Source organism: Mesoplodon densirostris, chromosome 5, assembly GCF_025265405.1.
Source record: "Mesoplodon densirostris isolate mMesDen1 chromosome 5, mMesDen1 primary haplotype, whole genome shotgun sequence".
Classification (NCBI taxonomy): Eukaryota; Metazoa; Chordata; class Mammalia; order Artiodactyla; family Ziphiidae; genus Mesoplodon; species Mesoplodon densirostris.
The window spans coordinates 119242887-119251052 of NC_082665.1; positions in this window are offsets into that span (position 1 = coordinate 119242887).

The window sequence follows — 8166 nt, forward strand, 5'->3', positions numbered from 1 at the left end:
CCCTATTGTTCCCTGTGCTCATTTTTCTCAGAATATTTGTTGAACCTTGAAGAAGATGGATCCCTCATTCTTAAAGCTCTAACAGGAAGTATGTTCACTTCCTGGGCACTCCACAAGTCCAAAAGGTTTGGGGAATCTGTTGATTCAGCAAATATTTATAAAATCATACCCAGATGAAGGTGGAACCAGTTGATTCAGTAGCAAAAGTCCAGATGAACAAAACATCCTTTCACACACCTGTGTGATAGAAGCACCATCAGCAGAAGATATGGAGAAATTCCTAAATACTCAGTTGTTAAGGCCTTGATTTCAGAGGATGATAGCTAACATGCATTAAATCCTTATTACTACTACACCTGAAACTGAGGCACAGTGCAGTGATGTGCTTGCCCAAGGTCCCACAGCTAGTAACTACTAGAGCTGGAGTTTAAATGAACCCAAGTAACATGGCTCTAGAGTGTGTACTTTTCAAGGCTTTTCCCTTTCAGAGGAGCAGAGACCTGGAGGAGACCCTCTGGGACAGACCCGTGAGGATGGGGGAGGGGTAGAAAAGGTAACTTTCATCATACTCAAGTTGTAAGACATTTGAAAGGAAAATGTCTTGGGTACTTCTGGGAATGGGAGCAAGAAGGGGAAACCTGAGAGAGGGGCACACTATGGTGAAATACTAGATTAGTTTTCCAACTTTAATGTGTTTGTGAGTCACGTGGGGATCTAGTTAAAACATAGATTCTGATTTGATAGAGTGGAGCCTCAGAGTCTGCATTTCTAACTAGTTCCCAGATACTGTCAGTGCTACTGGTCACACTTTGAGTAGTGAGGTGTTAATGAAATATATATATTTATATAATGTGGAATATTACTAGCTATTAAGCCAGTGGCCTGGCCAAACATCTATTTTGGTACAGTTATTCAGAAAATATACAAAAATTCAGCAGTTATACAAAAAAAGGGAAGGAAAGGAGGGAATTAGGTAATACCAATTTCTTAGTACAATTTCAAGTTTGCAAGTTTATATCAAAAGCAAATTTTATGTTAAGCTTTAATGATAAAGATGAGTATATGGATAATTATGCAGAAATTAAGATGGAAATTCAATAATATAACAAAAATAACATTAATGAGGCTTTCATCAAATACTGTAGAAGATTTCCTATTAAATACTATAGTGATTTAGACTGTACTTTGGGTTTATCTTTGTACCTTCTCAAAATTCCTCTAAAATGGAAGTAAGGAAAAAAAAATTCTTTTTGAGTACCATTAAGGACAAAGGAAACAGAAGAGAAACTGTGTACAAGAAATGTTCACAAAATTTTGGAAGAGAAAAAGATGGAGGAGTATTAATTGACTAAGCAAAACGGTGGCAGCTCAAACTTCTGTGCCTATAGCTGGGGCTACTAATGAGAAAGCAAATTTGCACAGCAGAATCCGAGAAAGACTCAGGAATTAGAGGAAACAGGTACACTGGTAAGAAGGAACAAGTGTGGAGTTGGGTCGGGGGAGGGGCTGGTGGAAAGTCTATATACCAAGAGCAGTTAGATGCCCGGGTCCTGACCCTTTCTCCATATGCTTAGGAGACCACCATTGCACATTACCATGAAATTTCAGATGAATAAAAGTCGCCAGGAAAACATTTAATATAAAAAAAATTGCCATCAGAACAGCATCAGGCTTCTCAATAGCAAAATTTCTTGGATGCCAGAAGAGAATAGAGTAATTCCTTCAGAATTCTGGAGAAAAATTATTTCCAACTTGACAGCCAAACTGTCAATCAAGTGTGAGGCAGAACAAAGACCTTTTTGGATGTGCAGTCTCAAAAAGTTCTCTTCCTATACACTCTTGTCTCAAGAAGCTATTGGAGGGGCGGAGTCAAGATGGCAGACTAGGAGGACGCGGAATTCGCCTCTCGGCACAACTAGGGCACCTACCAGGCACCGGCGAGGGACCACGGACACCTAAGGAGATGGGAGGAACCCCCAGCAACTGGGTAGGACAGGCGGGGTGGGGCGGAGTGAGGGGTAGGAGAAGTGGAGGCAGGGCAGGACTGGCGCCCCTGAGGGGTGGCTGGAGGAGGGGAAGGGATCCCACTTGCAAAGGGGGAAATTGGACCATTGGGAGGGCAAAGGATCAAAAGGGAGCGTGGCCAGGCTTCCCCTGCGGGCCCCCGGGAGTCTGCTGAGATCCCAGGCCTGATCCTCTGCCCACGGGTCCTGAGGGAGTGGGAGGGAGGGATGGGGAGCAAAAGTAAAGGCCGGACCTACGGGACCGGTACCCCGACAGGTGGCTGGTGGAGAGGAGGAGTTCCTACACCCAGCGGGACCCGCCCATAGTTAGGGGTCCAGCAGGGATGGGGGAGACCCTGGGGGAGACAGTGGGGGAGGGGTGCAAAGGGATGGAAGGGAACGGGGCCAGTGCTTTCCCTGTCCCCTTAGGCACTGGGGAGCCTGTTGGGCTCCCGGGCCTAATCCTCTGCCCTTGGAGCCTCCCTCCTGCTGCACAGAGCCCAAGCTCCGCCCCTACACCCGCACCCAGGGCCCTACCTCTACACTCGGAGACCCCCTCTGAGACCCCCTCCGAGACCCCCTCCAACTGTGCTGGGCCTAAACCCCACCCACACACCCTCATGCAGGGCCCTACGTCCAAACTCCAGAACTCCACACTCCAGAGGCCTTCCTTTGGACATGCTGCCTATCCACTTTGGCGCAGGTCCTAAGCACAGGCCCCGCCCACACTTAAACATTGCCCCGCCTAAGCCCCCCCCACCCGCCACCCCAAGGGCTTTTCCGGCTGCTTAGGTCCTGAGCCTAGGCCCCACCCCATGCTCAAAGGTCACCCCCCACCCGCCTAGGTCCCACCCACCCTAAACCCCGCCCCTGCCTCAGTTACCCCCCCACCTAAACTCCACCCCCCATAGCCAAGGCTTTTCTTTTTTTTTTTTCTTTTTTTTTTTCCTCTTTTAGACTGGGGTTCTGTTTTACCTTGTTGATTCATTGTTGTTGACTCATTTATATTTTTATTTTTTCTAATAAATCTTTTATTTTTCTAATTTTATTTTATTCTTTATACTTTGTTATTTTTCTGCTCCTTTTGGCTTGTTCCCGCCCCCCCCCTTTTTTTTCTGTTCTGGTTTTATTTTACCTTGTTGCAGTTGTTTCAATTATATTTTTATTTTTCCTAATATATTTTTTAGCTTTCTAATTTTATTTTGTTTTTTATTCTTTGTTATTGTATTGCTCCTTTTTTCTTCTTTTTTTCTTTTCCACACCAGACTTTTTGTGGGATCTTGGTTCCCAGGCCAGAGGTTGGGCCTGAGCTTCTGTGGTGGGAGCTCTGAGTCCAAACTGCTGGACTAACAGAGAACCTCAGACCCCAGGGAATATTAATTGGAGTGAGGCCTCCCAGAGGTCCTCATCTCAGCACCCAGACCCAGCTCTATCCAACTATCTGCAAACTCTAGTGTGGATGCCTCAGGCCAAACAACCAGTAAGATAGGAATACAGCCCCCCACCCATCAAAAAAAAAATGCAATGACAAAAAAATACGTTACAGACGAAGGAGCAAGGTAAAAACCTACAAGACCAAATAAATGAAGATGAAATAGGCAACCTACCTGAAAAAGAATTCAGAGTAATGTTAGTAAAGATGATCCAAAATCTCAGAAACAGAATGGAGAAAATACAAGAAACATTTAACAAGGATCTAGAAGAACTAAAGAGCAAACAAACTGTGATGAACAACACAATAACAGAAATTAAAAGTTCTCTAGAAGGACAAATGACAAAACACAAAGATCCAAAACCTATGGGATGCAGCAAAAGTAGTTCTAAGAGGAAAGATTATAGCTATACAAGCCTACCTCAAGAAACAAGAAAAATCTCAAATAAACAATCTAACCTTACACCTAAAGGAACTAGAGAAAGAAGAACAAACAAAACCCAAAGTTAGCAGAAGGAAAGAAATCATAAAGATCAGGTCAGAAATAAATGAAATAGCATAGATCAATAAAACTAAAAGCTGGTTCTTTGAGAAGATAAACAAAATTGATAAACCATTAGCCAGACTCATCAAGAAAAAGAGGGAGAGGACTCAAATCAATAAAATTAGAAATGAAAAAGGAGAAGTTACAACAGGCACCACATAAATACAAAGCATCCTAAGAGACTACTACAAGCAACTCTATGCCAATAAAATGGACAACCTGGAAGAAATGGACAAATTCTTGGAAAGGTATAACCTTCCAAGACTGAACCAGGAAGAAATAGAAAATATGAACAGACCAATCACAAGTAATGAAATTGAAACTGTGATTAAAAATCTTCCAACAAACAAAAGTCCAGGACCAGATGGCTTCACAGGTGAATTCTATCAAACATTTAGAGAAGAGCTAACACCCATCCTTCTCAAACTCTTCCAAAAACTGCAGAGGAAGGAACACTCCCAAACTCATTCTATGAGGCCACCATCACCCTGATACCAAAACCAGACAAAAATACTACAAAAAAAGAAAATTACAGTTCAGTATCACTGATGAATATAGATGCAAAAATCCTCAACAAAATACTAGCAAACAGAATCCAAAAACACATTAAAAGGATCATACACCATGATCAAGTCGGATTTATCCCAGGGATGCAAGGATTCATCAATATACACAAATCAATCAATGTGATATACCATATTAACAAATAGAAGAATAAAAACCATATGATCATCTCTAGATGCAGAAAAAGCTTTTGACAAAATTCAATGCCGATTTATGATAAAACCTCTCCAGAAAGTGGGCATAGAGGGAACCTACCTCAACATAATAAAGGCCATATACGATAAACCCACAGCAAACATCATTCTCAATGGTGAAAAACTGAAAGCATTTCCTCTAAGATCAGGAACAAGACAAGGATGTCCACTCTCACCACTGTTATTCAACATAGTTTTGGAAGTCCTAGCCACAGCAATCAGAGAAGAAAAAGAAATAAAAGGAATACAAATTGGAAAAGAAGAAGTAAAACTGTCACTGTTTGCAGATGACATGATACTATACATAGAGAATCCTAAAAATGCCACCAGAAAACTACTAGAGCTAATCAATGAATTTGGTAAAGTTGCAGGGTACAAAATTAATGCACAGAAATCTCTTGCATTCCTATACACTAATGATGAAAAATCTGAAAGAGAAATGAAGGAAACACTCCCATTTACCACTGCAACAAAAAGAATAAAATACCTAGGAATAAACCTACCTAGGGAGACAAAAGACCTGTATGCAGAAAACTATAAGACACTGATGAAAGAAATTAAAGATGATACCAACAGATGGAGAGATATACCATGTTCTTGGATTGGAAGAATCAATATTGTGAAAATGACTATACTCCCCAAAGCAATCTACAGATTCAATGCAATCCCTATCAAACTACCAATGGCATTTTTTACGGAACTAGAACAAAAAATCTTAAAATTTATATGGAGACACAAAAGACCCCAAATAGCCAAAGCAGTCTTGAGGGAAAAACACAGAGCTGGAGGAATCCAGCTCCCTGACTTCAGACTATACTACAAAGCTACAGTAATCAAGACAATATGGTATTGGCACAAAAACAGAAACATAGATCAATGGAACAAAATAGAAAGCCCAGAGATAAACCCACGCACCTATGGTCAACTAATCTATGACAAAGGAGGCAAGGATATACAATGGAGAAAAGACAGTCTCTTCAATAAGTGGTGCTGGGAAAACTGGACAGCTACATGTAAAAGAATGAAATTAGAACACTCCCTAACACCATACACAAAAATAAACTCAAAATGGATTAGAGACCTAAATGTAAGACTGGGCACTATAAAACTCTTAGAGGAAAACATAGGCAGAACACTCTATGACATAAATCACAGCAAGATCCTTTTTGACCCAGCTCCTAGAGTAAGGGAAATAAAAACAAAAATAAACAAATGGGACCTAATGAAACTTAAAAGCTTTTGCACAACAATGAAAACCATAAACAAGACGAAAAGACAACCCTCCAAATAGGAGAAAATATTTGCAAATGAAGCAACCGACAAAGGATTAATCTCCAAAATATACAAGCAGCTCATGCAGCTCAATATCAAAAAAATAAACAACCCAATCCAAAAATGGGCAGAAGACCTAAATAGACATTTCTCCAAAGAAGACATACAGATGGCCAACAAATGCATGAAAAGATGCTCAACATCATTAATCATTAGAGAAATGCAAATCAAAACCACAGTGAGGTATCAGCTCACACCGGTCATAATGGCCATCATCAAAAAATCTACAAACAACAAATGCTGGAGAGGGTGTGGAGAAAAGGGAGCCGTCCTTCACTGTTGGTGGGAATGTAGATTGATACAGCCACTATGGAGAACAGTATGGAGTTTCCTTAAAGAACTAAAAATAGAACTACCATATGACCCAGCAATCCCACTACTGGGCATATACCCTGAGAAAACCATAATTCAAAAATATACATGTAGGACAATGTTCATTGCAGCTCTATTTACAATAGCCAGGACATGGAAGCAACATAAGTGTCCATTGACAGATGAATGGATAAAGAAGATGTGGCACATACGTACAATGAAATAGTACTCAGCCATAAAAAGGAATGAAACTGAGTTATTTGCAGTGAGGTGGATGGGCCTAGAATCTGACATACAGAGTGAAGTAAGTCAGAAAGAGAAAAACAAATGCCATGTGCTAACACATATATATGGAATTTTAAAAAGCAGTACTGATGAACTTAGTGGCAGGACAGGAATAAAGATGCAAACGTAGAGAACAGACTTGAGGGCACAGGGTGGAGGGGGAAGGGGAAGCTGGGATGAAGTGAGAGAGTAGCATTGACGTATCTATACTACCAAACGTAAAATGGATGGGTAGTGGGAAACTGCTGCATAGCACAGGGAGATCAGCTCAGTGCTTTGTGACCACCTAGAGGGTGGGGTAGGGAGGGTGGGAGGGAGACGCAAGATTGAGGGGATATGGGGATATATGTATACGTTTAGCTGATTCACTTTGTTATAAAGCAGAAACTAACACAACATTGTAAAGCATTTATAGTCCAAGATGTGAAAAAAAAAAAAAACAGCTATTGAAGGATGTGGTTCACCAAAGCAGGAGCATTGATGAAAAATTAGGACAACATGGGATACAGAAAAAGAAGATCCAGCATAGAAGGGAGATGACAGGTACGCCAAGGATAAGGTCAGAAGGAGTCCTGGGAAGGCACTGTCCAAAGGTGAGCTAGAGATGGGGAGCTCCAGGAGGCAGAACACCTGGGAAAAGTTGGAATTGTAGGCTTCTGTATAGATTTGACAAGTGTGGAATGTTGTATTTGGAGGCTATTGGAGTGGGATGTTTTAGCCATAGCTAGAAAGAAAACTAAGCAATAAAAACAAGTCTATTAAAATATTCAGGAGAAAAAGAAATGTTTTGTAAGAAGAGAATCATAATCAGAATATACTACCTGGCTCTGAAGTTAAAATATTTACATGATTATAATAATGGAAATAGGACAATCAGCTTATCCAAACATGGTGCTAACAACTATAGCAGTTGTTTGGGAGGGGAGGTTAAGAGAGCCAATACTCATCTAGTATGTCTTGATAAATGACGACATAGTACCAGAAGCATTGTTAAGACATAGGAAGATAAATGTCCAAAGAAATGGCAAAAAGAATTGAAGGGACTGAGGAATGGGGAATAGGTGGAAGTGAGGCAAGGGGCAGCTATTTTATATCATAAACCTTTTAACATTTTATTATGGAAATTCTCAAACATATTCAGAAGTGTAGAGAAAAATACAGTGAATCTCCATGTACCCTTCATCCAGCCCCAACAATTACTGACGTGGCCAATCACATTTCATGCATACTCTCACTCACTATCTCATCTTATTTTATTTTATATCATATACCTTTAAGTACTATTTAATTTTTTAATTTATTTTATTGAAGTATAGTTGATTTACAATGTTGTGTTAATTTGTACTGTACAGCAAAGTGATTCAGTTATATATACATTCTTTTTCATATTCTTTTCCATTATGGTTTATCACAGGAAGTTGAATATAAGTATATACTATTTAATTTTTAATTAATAGTTAATTAAATACCTGCTGATGATAGGAGTAATATTTGTGAAAA